General features: G+C 37.1%; 1 protein-coding gene and 1 pseudogene across 1 annotated transcript in view; one reads left to right on the forward strand and one right to left on the reverse strand.

The window, feature by feature from the left end:
• Nucleotides 1-608: 608 nt before the first annotated feature.
• Nucleotides 609-1,109, reverse strand: LOC100713575 (eukaryotic translation initiation factor 4E-like; annotated as a pseudogene).
• Nucleotides 1,110-5,981: 4,872 nt separating this feature from the next.
• The window catches only part of Arl14epl (ADP ribosylation factor like GTPase 14 effector protein like), a 28,203-nt gene continuing 14,646 nt past the window's right edge, over nucleotides 5,982-19,538 (forward strand). Inside the window, exon 1 of the mRNA XM_023566507.2 lies at nucleotides 5,982-7,303. The gene's annotated coding sequence lies outside the window, so the exon portion shown is untranslated. The remainder of the gene's footprint in view (nucleotides 7,304-19,538) is intronic.

Consider the following 19,538-nt stretch of genomic DNA (forward strand, 5'->3'; position numbering starts at 1 on the left):
TTATAAAAACATTACCAAAGGATGCACAAAATTAATATTTATTCCACACTTGTGTCATATTCTTGGGTCCTTTACCAATTGTATGTGTGGAAAAAACAAATGAAAACTCTTCACCATCACTAATGTTTTTGAGTAGGGAAACAAAATCCAGTAGCCATTAGCAAGAGTACAACACAGATAATGCTGTAAAAAAGATATAGAGATAATTTCTAGAAAATTGTATGCGTTACCCTCTTTTAAATCAGCAACATAGGCTCATGCATACAATGGAACATAACAAGTTTTTCCTGTTGGGGTACAGAAATTGAACTGTCTTTGAATATTGTGAATGGGTAAAACATGTTTGTAGTAGTAATTCTGCTAATCTATTAGAGTGGACCAGGAACACATTTATGGATTCTGGGGGTGCTGTGCATTGTACTGTAACTCTCTGACTGGGACAGTGGACACTTTAGCAAAAATTAAAAAAAAAAACTGAAGTAAAAAACTCTCATAAATTTACAACATTCAGATGGGATCAAATTTAAATGCAGTCTACTCTGCTTTTGAAGAGACTTTGGTTCAGCTCCCAAATCTCGATTGCTTGACGCAGTCTCCTGTGAGAAGACTCAAAAAGTGCCTTCTTGCACAACAAACCTGTTTTTAGGGATGGAGTCCCTCTCAGTATCTGTGTCAGATGGAACTGGTAACTAATCACCGTCTGTGGAGGAAGCTCTAACCTTTCCTTGTACACTCTAAGTGTTGAAGAGCCTCTCTGTCCTCACATTCCGCCCTTCATACCGCTATCTTGTTACCTTTAGCTCTAACATTAGCAGCGGCTCCTCACACATCATTCTGGAATCCCCAGGATATTCTCCCACGAGGCACCGCAGTGTCTGCAGGCAGAAGCAACTCAGGTCACTTTGTCTCTGCTCTTGTTCAGTGTGATTAGCCATTGTCCTCCCGTTTGTCTTTCTTGTCTTCCCACATGGGCTCAATACTATGCCTAAAGAGTGAGGGGTCACAGCTGCGAATTACATTACAGACAACTGGATAGGGCTGTGCGGAGCTCAGAAATCTTCAGCAGTGTCAAGCTTACAGATTAGTCGAAGGTTTGCTTCCCAAGTTTTATTTTAATTTTTATTCTTTTTTAAGTTCAGAGCACTTATATCTGTTCTGTGGACAGTTTTTAACAGTGTTCTGAGATAGCAACCTCCTGCTTTCATTCTGTTTTGTCCTCTTCTGCAGGGAATTAGGAGGAGGGGTGATTCTCCTATCCCACAGTTACCATTTTAGATCCTAATAGAAATTATTTTTAATTGATTAAGGATATTAGTATATCTCAGATATAGAGAATGATCACATTCATTATAGAGAATGTGCACCTGTACATGATAATAATTGATTCTTTTTTCCCATTCCCGTCCTCCCTTCAACTCCTCTTTCCATCCTTAGTTGAAAAAGCTTGTTTCCATTATTTCCTTCTTTCTCATCATATTTTTTCCTTTCCCTTCCTTCCTTTCCCTCAACCCACCCACCCAGGTGTCATCATTGAATTTTTTTCCTATTTCACAATATCTATTATACATTTTCATACTTATTTACATCTTCTTGACATTAGCCATTCTCTCTGCGATGAGATGGAATCTAAGTTTTTTTTTTTTAATTTGTTTTTCTCAAATGACCAGCGATGCTGAATATTTTCTATATATTTGTTTGCTGGTTCTACTTCTTCATCTGAGAAGTGTGTGTTCATTTTAGATGTCCACTTTTGGATTGGGTCTTTAAATTTGAGAGATACGATTTTTTTGAATTCTCTATAAATTCTAGATATTAGTCCTTTATCTGAGGAATAGCTGGCAAATTTTTTACCACTTTGTGGGTTGTATCTTCACTCTGTTAGTGTCTTCTATTGTGTTCAAAAGCTTTTTAATAACATGAGATCCCAGTTATTGATTCTTTGTAGTAGTTCCTTTGCAATTTGGGGTTTTGTTCACAAGTTTTTGCCTATACCAAAGTCTTCAAAGGTTTCATTTATTCTATTTTCCAGAAGATTTAGTGTTTCTGTTTTAATATTTAGTTTTTTGATCCATTTCGATTTTAGTTTAGTGCATGGTGAGAGATAGGTCTCTAGTTTTGATCTTCAGTGTATGGGAAGCCAGTTTTTCCAGTACCATTTATTAAAGAGGCTATCTTTCTTCCAGTGAACATGTTTGGCACCTTATCAAAGATAAGGTAACAGTATATGCTTGCAGTTATTTTAGCATCTTCTAATTTGTTCCATTGATCATTGGGTCTGGGTTTTTGGTTGTTTGTTTGATTGTTTTTGCCAGTACCATGCTGGGGTTTTTTTGTTTTTTTGTTTTTTTTGTCCCGGGGATTGAACTTATGACCTTGCACTTAGCAAACAAACACTTGAATTACTGAGCTAAATCCCTGACCCTACCATGCTGCTTTTATCACATTAGCTTTGCAGTATAATTTCAAGCCAGGGTTGTGATCTCCCCTGCCTTTTCTTTATAGCTTAAATTTGTCTGTTGAATTCTGGTTCTCTTCTGGTTCCAAATTAAGTTTTGTTTTCTCTGATTCTGTGAGATATGCTATTGAAATTTTGTTTGACATTGCATTAAATCCATATAGCAATTTTAGAAGTATGGCCATTTTCACTATATTGTTCTTCCTATCCAAGATCAAGTAATATCTTTCCATTCTCTGATATCCTCTTCAATCTCCTTTTTTAGGATATTGTAATTTTCAATGTAAAGATCTTTTAATTCCTTCATTAGATTCATTACTAAGTATTTCATTTGGATGCTATTTTGAAAGGTGTGGTTTCCCTAATTTCTCTCTCAGTGAACCTGTTGCTAGTATATAGGAATGCCATTGATTTTTGAGTATTGACTTTGTATCCAGCTATGCTACTGAATTTGCTTATTAAACCTAAAAGCCTTTTAGTGGAATTCTGGAATCTTCAATGTAGAATACCGTGTCATCTGCAAATAGTGACAATTTAACTTTTTCCATTTTTATCATTAATCCTTTTATTTCTTTCTCTTGTCTAATTGCTCTAGATAATGTTCTAGAACTGTATTGAATAATTTTCATCTTTGTCTTGTTCTTGATATTAATGTGAAAGCATTCAATTTTTGTCCATTTAATATGATAATGGCTGTTGGTTTGTCAAAGATGACTCTCATCAAGCTGAGACAAAGAGCATCTATTTCAATTTTCTGTAAAGTTTTATCATGAATTGGTGTCAAACTTTGTCAAACACTGTCTCTACATCTATTGCGATGATCATATGGTTTTTCTCCTTGGTTCTGTTACTATGGTGCATTACATTTACTGATTTGCAAATGTTGAACCATTTCTGAATCCCTGAGATAAATCCTACTTGGCCATAATGTATAATCTTCTTAATGATTTGATGCATTTTTGTTTGCAGTATCTTACTGAGAATTTCTGTCTCTATGTTCATTAGGGAGATTGGCCAATAGTTCTCTTCTTGGTTAGATCTTTCTCTGATTTTGGAATCAGGGTAATGCTTACTTCCAGGAATAAATTTGAGAGTACTGCTTCCCTTTAAATTTTATTAAACTGTTTGAGAAATAGCAGTGTTAGGTCTTGTCTTGGTTACTTTTTTCTCATTGTTTAAACAAAATACCTGACACCCAAAATTAGGGAAGTGGTTTATTTCTTAGAATTTGGAGGTTTCAGTCCATACTCAGCTGGCTCTAAGGCAAGGTGGCATAGTGAGGCTGGCATTCATGGTCCCTGCAAAACAGCAAGAGTGAACCATGCAAAAGAGAAAAAGACACACCTTCTTTCTGCCCTTACAATGTATTTTGGCTCTGCACCTGGGTAGATGTAACACTCACACCACCAAACCCAGTACTAGGCAATGAACCAATCATGAGTGCTGGATTCAGCCATGTCCATGATTGCATGAGGCTTGGGGTGGGGTATCTGAACACATAACAGGTCTTCTCTAAATTTCTTGTAGAATTCATCAATGAATCTGTCAGGGCCTAGTCTTTTGGTGGGGGGTAGGTTTTAATTTATATTTTCAGTTTCATTAACTGATACTGATTTATTTATGCAATTTCAACCATTTTATTCCTAATTACATGGATTTGAATTTTTTCTTCCCTTTTTTCATAAGGATTGATAAGGGATTTTCAATTTTATTTAGTCTATCAAAGAATCAACTATTCAATTCATTGATTTTTTGTATTGTTTTCTTAGCCTCCATTGTATTAATTTCTGCTTTGAGCTTTATAATCCCCACCCCCAAATAAACTTTGGGCTTCACTTGCTCTTCTTTTTTTAAATAAGCTTGAGGTTTCAGCATTAAATTACTTATTTGAACTCATTCACTCTGTTTTCCTAATATGAGTATTCATAGCTATAAATTTCCCTTGTAGGACTGCTTTCATTATGTCCCATGAGTTCCATTATATAGCATTATATTAGCATTATGATTTAATTGTAGAAAGTGTCTAATTTCTTCTTTAATTCTATTTGTAACCCATTGATGTTCAGGAGAGTGTTATTTAATTTCCATGTGTTTATGAAGTTCTTGTGGTTTATTTGTCATTAATTTCCAACTTCATTGCACTATGATCTGATAATACTTATGGGATAATTTCAATTCCTTTGTGTTACTTAAGCATGTTCTATGAGCCAGTATATGGTCTATATTAAAAATGTTCTGTGTGCAGCTGAGAAAAATGTGTATTCTGATGTTGTAGGGTGCAACACTCTGTAGAAATCTACGAAGTCCACTTGTTCAAAAGATTGGTTCAGTTCTAATATTTCATAGTTAATTTTTTGTCTAGTTGATCTATTTGTGATGGGGTATTGAGGTGCCCCATCATAATTGTATTAGTGCTTATTAGATTTTTCATGTCCATTAATATTTGTTTTATATACTTGGATGCACTGGTGTTTGTTGCATATATATTTATGATTATTATCTCTTCTTCTTAGATTGTTGTCTTTAACAAGGATGTAGTGATCATTTTTGTCTCCCTTAATCAGTCTTGGCTGGAAATCTACTTTGTGTGTAAATAGCATATCCTCTAGTTGGCTCCTTTTCCCCCCATCTGTTTAATTGCCCTGCCTGTTAGATTCATTCTATTGGGGTTTTAATTCTTATTATCTCTTTCTATAATATACTTCAGAATGTTTTGTAGTACTGGTTTAGTGTTCATGAATTTTCTCAAGTTTTTCATTTTGTTTTGTTTTGTTTGTACCGGGAATCAAACTCATGAATGCGCACTTGCAAGGCAGGTGCTTATGCTGCTGAGCTAATCCCCAGACTCCTCAGGTGTTATTTATCATGGAATTCTCTCTCTCTTTTTTAAGAGTTCTTATTTCTCCATAAATTTTGAAAGATACTTTTGCAGGGTACATCAATCTGGGTTGAAAGTTGTTTTGTTCTATGTCTTGCAATACTTCACACTAAGATATTCTTGACTTCAGGGTTTGTGTTGCTAAGTCTGCCTTGATTTTGAGATGGGCTTTCCTTTATAGGTGACTTATTCCTTTTGTTTAACAGCATTTAATATTCTATTCTTATGTTGAATTTCTGGAATCTTATTATGATATGCCTGGCTGTAGATTTGTTTTGATCATGGCTAACTGGAATTCTTTATGTCTCAATTATCTGTGTGCCAAATTCTTTTTCCACCAGGGAAATTTTATGTCATGACATATGTGAAAACTGTTTTTTTTTTTTACATCTTTATGCCATCTCTTGCATTTTCATTGACTTCAGTTCACCTTATGTTAGTTTCTTTTTATCATCTAGCAGCTGCTGCATTAATTTCTCATGGTCCCTTGCTTTTCAAAAGAAATCTTTCTTTTCATGATTGTTAACCACAACCCTGTCTTGTGCATCTGAGATTCTGTCCTCACACTGGCTCATTCTGCAACATCTTCTTTCAATGGAATTTTTAATATTCTGGTATCTATTTGAATCCATTCTATGGATTCCATTTCTTTCCTACATTGAGCATTCGTGAATTCCATTGTTTTCCTAATCTCTTCTCTTTTTTATAATCTATATCTCCTTTAGTGTCACTAAGCATGTCTTTCATTATGTTACCATCTCTGTAGTTATCTGAGAAATTATTTATGACTTCTTTGTTCTCTTGTTTGTTCACTTGTTGCTTCTACTGTTACCACTTCAGAGAGTCCAGGTGGATGGCTTCCGTATTTCTCTACCTCATTGTTCCCTGGGTTTGCATTTGGTAAACTGGACGTCTGGGGCTGTGTCTTGCTTAGGTGTATTCTCATTTTCTATTTTTATTTTTAGTTTAATTTCTGGGTTGATATTTGTAAACTGCCTATAGCGAATAGCTTTATTGTTAGTAATTAGAACCCTCAGGAAATGACTACTTCTCAGTGGTGTCTTCCAGGTGCAGTTGATTTTTGGGTTTTGGGTCTGTTTCACATCCTACTTTTTCAATTTATTGGGAATGAGAAGTTGCCACATACTTGACCCAGCCCCTGTTTCTTTGGCACTGACCTATATGATTTTTTATGACCCTCTGTGAATCTCATTGTCGATATACCAGGAAGACAGCTCATTTGAACTATAATATCACTTTGTCTAAAGAGATACAATCAGAAGTAAGAGTAGCATCCAGCACAGTCTAGAAAATGACAAACTGAGGTAACTACTTAGTTGACACCTTTAACTGTATGAACTGGATTTGTGGTTATATAATCTCAAATAAACCAGACTATCATAAACAGTAAATAAGCTCTCAATATGCCAATTTTGTCTTAAGGGAAAAAAATTTTAAATGGGCTAGGGGCAAAAATAGAAAGAAGAAAAGAAGGAGATTGGGAGCTAGCCTGGGCAACAAAAGCAGATCACACAAGCTTTGGGAAACTGGTGCAGAAGGCAGGAAGGGCACAGAGAAGGAAGATATAAAGACAAGAAAAGAACAGAACAACAACAACAAAACTAGAAACCATGTTCACATTTATATTTAAAAAACTAAAAAAATAAAGAAAGAAAATAAAAAATGAAAAAAGTCCATTTCATATTGTATCTCTGCTACCACTGCTAGGCAATGTGAGCAGAGTGCTTGAAGGTGATTAGGAGCCACTAGGTGGAGCCAGCGGCTACCCAGAGTCCCCAGCTTACCTGGCCTCTCTCCAAGAGGGCTCTCGCCAATTGCCCTCTGCTGCAGGACATCTCACCAGCTGCTGCAGTCACTGCTCTGCTCCGCTGGTGCTGTTCCCTGTGGAGGCCTCTCGGGTCACCAGCAGTTGCCGTGTGTCTGCAGGTTCAAGCTGCCCCTCCCACGCCGTGAGTCCCTGAAGAAAGCACCGCGGGCACCTCGTTCTTCTTTATTGAAATCTCTTTTTTCTCTCCCTATGGGCTTCAATTCTCACTTCAGATCCTTCCTGGGCCCCCAGACCCACTTCCTTCCTTCTTCACTTTCTCACATTGCTAGATTTCAGTGTCTAGACACCAAATCTCAGAGAAGCAGTTTCTCTGCTGCTCACTACTCTGCCGTGTTCCTGGAAGTCTTTTCCCTAACAGATTTTAATGTTAAGGATTTGTTATACAAATATTAGAGCAATGCACCAGTAAAAGAAGAACTACAAATTATAGCCTAGGAAATAGGTTTCCTGCCTAGGAGTAGAGAAATATGGGCAAAGATTGGAGTAAATAGAATGTAGACAGCAGAATTGAGGGAGTACAAGATTTTCTCTTTTGTTTGATTTCATGTTAGGATCCTTCTCTTTCCTGACAAAAGGCCTCATTCTCACAGAAGGTACTTGGCAAGGCTGTGATATCAACTAGTATTGTAATGATGTATCCTGGAGAGCGGCTTCAAGAATTCAGGGGTTTGTTTAGATTAATTGCCTTCGAAGTTTTCTGGCTCTCTAGTCTTGTCTTAATCTGTTTTTGTTGCTATTTCTAAACACCCAAGGCTGAATAGTTTTATAAAGAAATGAAACAAACGTCAGTTGAGTTGCATCTGGTGACAGGCTTTATAAGTGGCAAGTGAGTTGATGTACTTCAACTTTACAATTCCATCTGGAGGCAGCCTTTAAGTCAGAACACAACACTTAACTTCGGTCAGCCCTTGGATGCAGAACACACATGTTTTCTCTTATACACAGAAACGAGATGGCTTTCTAAATGTGGATCACTGGCCAGAGTTTTTGAGCTATGAAAGTTGCTGAAGAGATTTATTTTAAAAAAACAGTCACTGCTGACAGCACAAGTCAATGACACAGTGGGTCAAAAACTTGCTTACTCATGTGACACATTCAGTCTGCTCAACAAACTCAATCTGTTCAGTCTGCAAGGAGAGAATGATAACTCTGTTCAGGTTGGCAGGGAAAGCAGCTGTATTCCAGGCGAGCGGGGAGAATGAGGAAATGAAAGAACACTGGAACTTGTTTCAAGCATTAGCAGATGGTTAGAAGAGACAGAGCTAGGGCCTTCTTTCTCGTAACTGATACATAATCACTTCTCTCAGGTTTCAAAAGAATTTGGGCATTATTTCTCAACCACAGGTCTCCTAAAATGGGAAGTAATGGGACTATGACAAATTTGGAATACGCCAGGTAAATCAATTTTGCCTGTGTTACAAGAAGATTACAGATTATGGAAGCCTTAACAGTATGTTTGAGACAACTTCAAATCTCAGTGTGTTCTGATCAAAGTGAGGCAGGATATCTTGAGATTGCCACAAAAGCACTGAAGAGCCTGGTTCCATTTCCAATATTCTATCCTTGTGACGCAGCATTTTCTATAGTGACAACAACCAAAAGGAGACTATAAATATGGGGAAAAGAAAGAAGGGAAAAGATTGTGTCTCTCTATATATATCCATATACTATTGTTAGTTATCAAAAAGATCAGTTTGTGCTTTCATTGTTCAGTTGATCATTTTTATGCCTAAATCTTGTCATCTGAACAACTACTTTGAAGATAATAATATGCAATATATTAACCAATGTTAATCTCTTATTGTTTTGAAATTCTGTATCATTGTTTTTATTCTTTTTTATTTTTAAAATTTAAAAAAGCAGCACACTTTGGGTGTCATTCTCTCCCATCACTCCCAGATATAGTTGTAAGAAAACATGCTTTCTTTGGATTCTGTATTATGCTGAGTTATATAATTACTTTGTTATATTACAATGTAATAATAGAAAAAAAGTGCACAATAAATAAAACACACTTGAATCATACCAAAACTATTACCCTACATTTGGTCCATGGGAAAACTGTTTCCCATAAAAATTGCTTCCTCTGTCAAAATGTTGGAGACTGCTGCCCTATAGAATAGTGTATATAATAATTACTGTGTTTACACATTGTTCACATCAGATTAATGTAATAGGTAATCTAGAAGTTACTTAAAGTATATGGGAGGTATGCATAGATATGTAAACACTATCCTATTCTACATAAGGGACTTGAACATTAAGATTTTGGTATCCATGAGTATTCTAAAATGGATTCCCCACAGAAAACAGAGTATGACTTTCTCTAACCAACCACAGCTGATCACTGATTAATGATGCCCTAGGAAGCAGCACTCTGTTTAAGACTAAAAGAATGATACAGCCTAAACTCAGAATCTTCCCCTGAGAACATATTTCCTGAGATTCTCTAGTATCAGTCAGAGTACAAACAGGAAATCAGAAAGGATTGACTTTTTTGACTAATAGAATTTAACATTAGGAACGAGCAATGGAGAACTAACAAAGAATAACCCTGAGATAACACCGAGATAGGAACAGAAAAAAAACAGCTAGCACTTGTTGGACAGACTCAGGGAAGATATAGGGGTAATTAGAACCTACAGGTTTGGTGCCTCAGTAGTTTAAGGGCTTACCAAGGATGGGGTCCAGATTTTGAGCAGCAAGTTGGCTTCACTGGGCCTCAGAAACCAAAAGATAGCCTGGGAGATGGACTCAGAGCTGAGGAGGGAGCTCTGACCACTGGTGCCATGTATCCTCAGGAGCCACGCTACCTTGGTCTGGTAGACCAAAAGGACAGTCTTGGGAACTGGCCACTGCCTCCCCCTTCCTGTCCTTGCTCCACAGCACCCCCTGTTGGCAGAGCTGGCAAAGCCAAAATGGGATTTTAGAATCCCTATCCTAACTTCACAAAGTAGAGGGTAAAAAGTGGATTTGAAGCTGACAGAAAATGGCTTCATAGCCAACTCAGGTCAGTATAATTGTCCTTCTTATAACAAGAGGGGAACAATCGTTTAAGATCATAGTGTTAGCAGAAGCAGAAGCAAGAAAATTCCTTCTGTCTATAAGTACTAATTACCTTTGGGTTTTTATTTAGTCTTTTACCATGCAGTCCAGGTGGAGCCTCATCTAAAAGCTTTAATCCACTTGCATCTGTAGACAAGAAATATAGGGGACCAAGCAGGAAGCTGCTAGAAATAATAAGCAATATTTTGCATAGATGTGAGTATTCAAACAAAGGGCAAAAAGAATACTTAAATTTAGACTTGTACTGGAAAAACTTCAGGTAAATACATTTAAATAAGTTATTACATCTATTTTGAAAGCATTATTTTAGTAAGTAATGTTTTATTTTGATAAGTAGATTTTGGCAGATTTTTATGGAATTTCAGAAGTTCTAAAATTACTAGTTTTATGCTATCAAATCACTATTCAGTATGCTTCATAATTGCATTTAAAATCACACACTACGAGCCATGTGTGGAGGTACAAATGTAATTCCAGCACTTTGAGAGTCTGTGGCACAAGGAGGCCAAACATAAGCCCAGCCTAGCCTAGGCAACTGGAGGTTGGGATTTAGCTTTGTGTGAAGAGTCTGGGCTCCATGCTGAGAACCACAAGAGACAACTATACAGTATAAAAGAAATATCCTGTATATAAAGCATAAGGATATTTTACTGTGGTTTATTATATATATATATATATATATATATCCTAGGAATATATTTATATTACTCATAAAAGCTACCTGTAGCTGAAATGCTGTTTCCTTTGTTTCTATAAATTGTGTACAGCCACAGGATGAATTTTAGTGAATCTGAATTTACACATATCAGAAACTTTAATACACTAGCAATTCAAATTTCTGATTTCAGGTGTGTGTAAAGGATTAATTTTGGGTTTTTCAGTACCTTTCAAATATTCTTATTGATGGGTTTCTTTAAAAGGAGCTAATGAATCTTTTTGGCTTTGTATGTTTTCCAATTTTTAACATGCACCTCTCCTCAGAACATTGATTTCTCAGTAGTAAAATGAAATCAATGCACTGTATTAGTGGTTTTCTCTGGAGACCTGTTGGAAGTATTTTAGGGACCCCATGAATGTTAAGCGTAGCCAGTCCTTGATTATGTCAGCCTGAAGAGGGTTAGATCAAAAAGGGCTCACGTGGACCGCATTCCCAACTCCCACTTTAGTTAGGATAGCTTCAATTTTCGTGGATTTCATGTACAAAGACTACTTACGGAAAAGTACTTTAAACAGTATTTGAAGGCTCTTGAACTATATGTGGTATCCAAAGCCTTTTCAGGTGTGACATAACATCATCCCTTCCTTGGAAATCTTCTCCACAGATGCCTTTACTCTGCAGCCTCTTTAGCTACAAAAGAGGTAAACAAATCCTACTTACAGGAGATTGTCCTTCTAAAACCCATGTTCTTTGACTGGCTCCTGGTCACAAACATGCCCTGTGTAATGTGTAACATGCCCTTGAATTAGTAATTACTGAGTTATTTTTGTTTTCCTCAAAGCTGTTCTAGTTCTGGATTAGAGTTTTGCGCCATCTGCTGGACAGATTTATTTTGCACATATAAAAGCTGTAATATGCATTATTCTCATAAGTATTTTTAAAAGTTTTACCAATTCCTTAAAATATTAAAAATTGTGAATTCCATAGTTTTTATAAGAATGTGTGAATGCAGATAGAAAGTAAGTGTAAACACAAATTTAGAGACATCTGCTAATATGTAGCACTTTTCTAACATGGACTTGAAGGGATATATTTTCATTTTTTGTTTTTAAATGAACATTTGATATCACTACATTTATTCAGGTTATGGAAATGTAAGAAGGAAATATGAGGTTCATGTAGAGGGACTGTTCTGCATCACTATCGTTTTTGTTTCTTAAGGCTTGCTTTTGTTTCATGGAAAACAGGAATCTTACGCTCTGATTTAACAGGATAGGGTTAGGGGAGAGACAAAGGGTTGAGTCCTGGAAAAAAGCACCTTGATTTCTCAGAATCACTGCACTGACCAGCAAGCTACTATTCCTGTGGAAAATGTGTTGTTTATCCTTTCTCTTAGTGAACATACATGAGGACACATGTGCTCGCAGCTGTGGCACATGCCACAGAGTCACGCGGGTCCTGCTTTGAACTGTCAGAAGTCTGATACGGAAGCAAAGGATGTAAAGAGAAATAGTAATCCCTTCTTATCAGAGGCGGACACATTCCATGATTCCCTGAAACCTCTGATAGTACCAATCCCTGTGTTATGGGAACGTAAGCACATGATGCCTCCACAGTTGATCTGACACTAGAGATATCTACTAAGTGACGAACAGGTGGGTCACATTACTGCATTAATATGCTGGACAGAGGAGCAATTCATGTCCTGGACATGACCAGGACAGAGAAGGATGGCATGAGATTTCATCATACTACTCAGACTGGCGTGCAATTTAGAACTTATGAATTATTTCTGTACATTTTCTATTATATTATCAATGAGAGTAACAGCAATCAGCTCTTCAGGTATTGGTCTTGATGAATAATAGGACTAGAGACATTCAAACTTAGTTGTAGTCAGGATTTGCAAGGGAATAGATTTAGTATAGGACACACAAATTATAAAATTATTTTATAATATTCAAATGCAGAAGAATTCAAGAGCTCTGTCCTAAAAAGTCAAATGCAGAAGAATTCAAGAGCTCTGTCCATGTACTAGAGACCCAAAGAATCCAGTTGCAGGCCTGGAACCCATGGCAATATCCTGCATGAGCCCAGCTGAAGACATAGAGCCCATGGCAATGTCCTCCAAGAAAAAGAAGACCTAGACCCAAGCGCCTCCAGTGATAAGAATAGCTAAGTTCATATCAGGAAAACCAATGTGACAAGCTTCTCCAGGAGAATCAACAGCACACTGCCTTCTCCCGTTCTCCTTCTATGCTGTTGGCAATGGTCCTCAGGTGGGCTTTCTGCACCCAGAACCAAGCCAGTTCAGTTCAGCTAAGTGTTACAAGTTTACCATTAGTTCATCTACGTCATCAGTTGTGCACCAGGAGAGTGAAGCAGAGGAGAAGGCTTATGCCCTGAACAGGGGTTGGTGGGAAGTCACCCAAACTCAGTCCAGACTGATTACTCTCACGGGTTCACCCACTCCTGACCCGAAGCCCTTTTCTCATCATCTTCCAATAAGCATCTGCGTGTTCTAGGAAAAAAGGCTCCACGGCCAAGATCACAGAGTCAGAAAGGATTAAAATGGGCCCAGTGCCAAGGTCCTGAGAAAAACAGTTAACTGATAAGGGACACGTGGGAGAAAAAAATACACCACCAAGGAGAAGAAAATAGAGAACAGGTTGGTTAATGGAACAAAAATTAAGAAAACACTTCTCTTTTGAAGCACAAGGTCAAATCAGTGATAGAGATAGATATTGTAGGATAGAAATAAGCTGGGTTGGCAGAGACAGAATCTAATGATGTTTATATTACTTATTTATTTATTTATTGAGACAAGGTCTTGCTATGCAGTTCAAACTGGGCTTGAACTCACTTTGAAGCCCAGGCTGGTCTCAAATTTCCAATGATCCTTTTGCCTCAGCCTCCCAAGTGCTGGGATTACAGGTGTGCACCACCATGCCTGGCAAGCTCATATTTTTAAATGCTTATTTTAGGGTAAAGAAAGAATGAAAGTTAATGAGCTCCATATATGTTTTAAGACAATCCAATGTCAACATGTTGCCAAGAATATAAAATATGCTAAAAATTTTTAGAAAGAGAGTAAAGAGAAAATACAAGTACAAAAGAAGAAGAATGCTATAAGTTTTTTGATAAGATGAGAAGGTCCTGGGAGCATTTATGAACTTAATGTTGGGGAAAGTCAACATGTTCTGAAATAAAATGTAACTATGGATTCTATAGATATAAATGACAGCATAATGATAGAATGAACATATTCATGTCAGTAAGTGTGAAAATTTGAAAGAAATGGCTAAATTCCTAGAAAAGCATGATTAACCAAAAGGCCTCACTAAGCAAGTTTAGCACATTCACAATGGAGCCATAATTCATGTATCTTACTGCCAGATGGCTCTGAACCACCAGTGACAGATGCATGACTGTCCTATCCGCAGCCTGGGACGGTTCCATGGGGTGGTACAGCGCGTGTACCCCTGGTGGTTTAAGCCACTGGGAACATGTTAAAACCCTCTACATCCTCATATTTGCTTTCTTATCAATAAAGTGTATGAAACTTTCTTTCTGTAAATAAATACATTTCTACAGTATCACTGTTACTTATCTGATAATGTTCTAGCTAAATTTTACACCTTCAATTTAGCAATTCTACAACCTAAAAATTAGTCCAGATTTAGTTTTGTAGCTAACTTTTTGTGGACATCTTTATCTTTCTCTACAAAAATTCCCCAAAGGAAAGTTACAAAGTCAGAGATGCGAATTCTAAAACTCATTGCATAGTTTTCCTTAAAGAAACTACAGAAGGCATTCCTGGACGACAGAATAATAGGAGCAAATTTGTGCAAAGCAAGTACAAAATGTTTTCTGAGAATGGGAAATATTCTAGGAAATGGGAAGTATACAGTTACATTAGTGAGTCAAATTAGTAACACGATATTAACATAATAGATATATTAATAATAGTAAATATATAATAATAGAAAGTAATAATAGAAATAATATAAAATAATAGAATAGTAAAATAATCTGATTTTGCCATAAAACTATTAGCTTTGTATCATACTCACACTACTCTGTGTTCAGGTTAGAAATTATGTGAAATCACTTGAATGATTGTCTAGAATGGAGCTGCTGAAGATCTTCAAGGTAGCTCCGCCTGTTCTCTTCCCTGATGTCTTATCTGCCCTCCAGCCACTTTCCTCAGTCCCTGGCAGTGACACTCTAGAGCTCCAGTTATCACACAGTGACTACTGTAGTGCGCACTTGGGTTCGGCCCCCTTGCAGCCAGAACCATTTCCCGCACCCTCAGTAGACCCTTGTGAAACACGTGGACATGTTCTTCCGTGGAGTTCTGGATCAGAGTAGTGCCCCGACCTACAAGGCTTTTTCCAGTCCCCCTTTCTCTGGATTTTCCCCTGTGTACTTTGCAAGATTCTTTTTTGGACGTCATTCTTCTCGGGGAAAGATTGTCTGTCTCTTTACACCTTCTACTGGCCCAGCAGTACTGCGAACACTTGTGATAACCAGTGTAACTAATTTAATTCCACATCTCCTAGTGCTAGACTTGCGAGCTCTGGAAGAGAAGAGCGGTGTTTTAGTTGTCTTTATATGTTTGCCAGGTGACGTCCATTTGAAGGGTAACAGTGATGATACCCTTGGAGGACTCCGGTGACACAGCTGCCAGTGCTGGCATCTGGATCTTCACAGTGATTCCCACTACAGAACGTGGTTTTTCAAATGTGTGACATTACAGTGTCACAGCAGAACAGCACCTTAGTCAAACCAACACCACTGTGACCTTAACTAAGGTCTTACTGGGGTCTTCCTGTTAGAGGGTTGGATAAGTCCAGGGAGAGCCTGTTCAATGGCTGCTGAATAAGATGTTGAAATGTTTAGCATGGTAAAACTAGAAAAGATCATACTGTAGTGCTGCTTTAGATGCTTACAGCACTCAAAGCCATGGGTTTTTATTACTTTGCAACAAAAAGACCTATTGAATCACACTGAATTTATTAAATTCATACACACTACTTCAAGGCAAAAATCACATTGAATTTACTAAAATTGTTTGATCAGGAATTTTCTTCTTGCCTCTTCTTATATGAGGGCTCTATACAGACAACCCTGGCTTACGATGGTTCAGTTGATGACTTGTTTTGACCTCAAGTTTTACTTGTGTTTTCCCACGCTGGCCACATGCAGTGATACTCTTGTGATGCTGGACCGTGGCATCCAGGCCCAGCTGTCAGTCAGCCCTGCCCTTGCCACAGGGAAAAAACTGATGCTCTGTAGTGGACTGTTTCCTAAGAGAGAATAGTCACCAGGTTAAACGTTCTTTTTATTCCTCCTGGGGCCTGAACCCAGGGCCTTATGCATGCTAAGCAAATGCTCCGACCCTGAGGTGAATCCCGGCATACACACTTCTTTTGGGTAGTAATGGTGATTGGACCCAGAGCCTTTGCACTGAACTCCATTCTCATCTTTTCTGCTTTTTATTTTGAGATAGAGTCTTACTGAGTCACCAGCTTGCCAAGGGAGGACTCAAATATGTTTTCCTCTTGCCTAAACCCGGGATTACAGATGTTCAGCACCACATACATGCATTTTGGCCTCATACATGCATTTTAAGTTATGATATTTTAAACTTACAGTGGGTTTATGGGATATGACTTCATCATAAGTTGAGGAAATATACTTTTATACTGTTTTATAATTAAATTTTTTTGAAATCACATTCTATCACTTCATAGGAATCTTTCTTATTCTTTTTTACAGTTGCATTGTATCCCAATTTACCATACATTATGTGCTATGACTTATTTAACCACTCTCCTGTGTATGGGTATTTCAATATTTTGCAATTATAATTAATACTACTATACAATTAATAAACTCCTGAATTATACTGTAAGTACAGATTATACTGAAAATTAATATGCAGATAGCTACAAACTGATAAATTAATAAACTGTAAAGAGTTTTATTCTGAGAATTAATAGGTAAGTTTAGAGAAGGTAGACTAATGGAGAAGAGGAAGGGGCTGGGACCAAAGAGAGATGATAAGGGTAACAGAGGATAATGGGATGGAAGATATGGTCAAAGTATACTGTATCCATGCATGGAAATGTCACACGAAACCCATTGCGTGCAATCAATATACACTAAAGAAAAGACACATAATTCATTGGACACCCAAAATGTATAAGTTACTAAACATAATATGTAAGGTTAAAATTTCTCATTTATGCCACAGATTATTATTTAAGCACACATTATTAAACAGCATTCAATGTTCTTATTCTGTCCTGCATTGATTATATGTTTGAGATCTATGACCTCCATACATTACAAATCTGTTATAATTTTTTGCTTGAAATAGGATTAGAAACAAAGAAGAAAATAGAAAATAGACAAACTGAAGAGTGCTTTAGCCTGTGACTCCTTCATTGAAAAAAAAACAACCAATTTTACATTACATGCACCTTATTCTCTAACAAATCTGACAGTATCTGAAGAGACAGAAAAGTCTTTTCTTAGCAAGAGTCATGTCAAAAGTACAATCAGTTCTAGTCTAGCAAATTTAGTAAGATATTATCCTTGAAAAAAAACTCCTCCATCTTTTAAAATTAAATTGTAATCTTTAAGGGAGGTGCTGAATACTTCTTGGAAGACCTACTAGTTGATCATTCAAACAGTATGTTAGGTTACGCTCTTAAGCATAAGATTTGTAAATAATGCAGGATAATCATTTTGTATATTTAAATTGAAGAAATATGAGGAAGTAACATCTTTCAATACTGTGGTACATTGTTATTTCTTAACAGCTTAAATTTTTAAGAGTTTTTCATTGGTACTTTACTTGGTTGGTTATCATTTAGAAGATTTCTTACACCTACTTTTAAGAGCTTTACTGTCTTTCCACTTAGCCTTTGCTGTTCTTTGTCAATGTTATTGTACCATCTTGTACGTAAAGCACCAGAAGGTGCCTTCTCCTGCTGACTGTCAGCATGAAGCCAAACCTTGGCCAAAGAATGTGTTTATAGGTTCTGACTGATTGTGGAAATGTCTGGCGAGATTTTTTTAACCTACTTTGAGTTTTATCAGTCTATAACTAGAAACATTGAACATTTGTGATTATGTAAAATTTACTTGAAATATAGCAGTGACTTAACAAATGTAAGGTTGAGATCAAATATACTTCATTCCAGAATCATCTGAACCTTTTTCATCATTGCCAGATGGATTGCTAGCTCCTTTTATGATTTCGTTTCCTTTCCTTCTTCTTTGTAATAAGAGTAATTAGAAATGAAATGGTGGTTTTTACCCTGTAATTCATGAATAAACAGAGCTGGTATTAACCTGCCAGTGAAGTGGTTTTAATGACTCACAGTATAATATCTGAATCTTGGTGGCAGAGGACAGTGTTAGAGAGCTATAATTTAGAGATTAATACATTTCTTAGACACATGGTTTCTTATAAACATGGTTTAGTTTAAACATTTCTTATAAACATGGTTTAGTTTCTTCTTGGGACAACACAGTCTTTTTTTAAGTTTTAGCCAAAAACAATATGTATACAATATGCTATTTACAGAGACATGTAAAAATAGCCAATGGGCAATTTGTCGTTAATATTAGTTGAACATTTAAAGTTGAGATAAGATATGGAGCAGCAGCCTAAACTCTGGATCAGTTGCTTTTTTTGAATGAGATATGGGAGAGAAGATCAATTGTCACTGAGTTCATAGGATTTTAGAAATTAGCCCATAGTGGAAGAGGGGGTTAATGCTTACATCCACTCCTCCCCCATTCCCACTTCTCCTCCTCCTCCCAGCCATTATTATAAAAGCACTGAATTAAAGAAACACCTTTGAGACCTCAGGATTTTTCCCTTGAGGGTTCTATGGTTTCTCAGCAAAACAAAGAAAACAAAGGAGTACAGTTTCTCTTTCTTTCCATCCAACTTAAAGGTATGTGTACTTTCTCTTTAGCACCCTACAATGTAGGCTTCAGTGGGCGACTGCCTTGAGGGAGGCAGAAATAGCAATGTGGCATTTGGTTTGAAAGGCGTCGCTTCACAAAGGATGCATGTCTCAGACTTAGGGCCCTCGCTGGTGGAGAGAGCACAGGCGGAAACAAGCCACAGGGGCTGACTCTATGTTGCTATGCTGACGTGTTGTCCTTGAGAGTGGAAGACGATTAGAGTTGCTTCTTTGCAGTGCAGACTTAAATAAAAGTGAAAATGAAGAAACAGCATGAAAGGATTGAAGGGAAATGGGAGAAAGAAACTTCACCTTAAACTATGGGAGATGAGTGTTTTAAAATTACACTTATCAGATAATGCTGAATATGGTCCAGGCTTCTGTTTCACAAAAGTTTCCTTCTTTTGTAGTCTATCTGCGCCAATGGTGCAGGACAAAGGGACAGGTTCCTGTTTTTCATTATCCTGTAAATTGCAAAGAATAATTTGAATATATAATCCAAGAGCTTTGCATTGTAAGTAACATGTATTTAGAGTGGCACTGGTTGACACTGACCCATAGCTGACCCGGATGTGCACTTTAGAGGGATTGGTTTCAAAGTGATAGCAGACAGACGGATGCAATTACGGCATTAGTAATAGCAA

This window comes from Cavia porcellus, unplaced genomic scaffold (assembly GCF_034190915.1).
Source record: "Cavia porcellus strain 051 isolate PalLab524CR breed Dunkin Hartley unplaced genomic scaffold, mCavPor4.1 scaffold_19, whole genome shotgun sequence".
In the NCBI taxonomy this organism is placed as follows: Eukaryota; Metazoa; Chordata; class Mammalia; order Rodentia; family Caviidae; genus Cavia; species Cavia porcellus.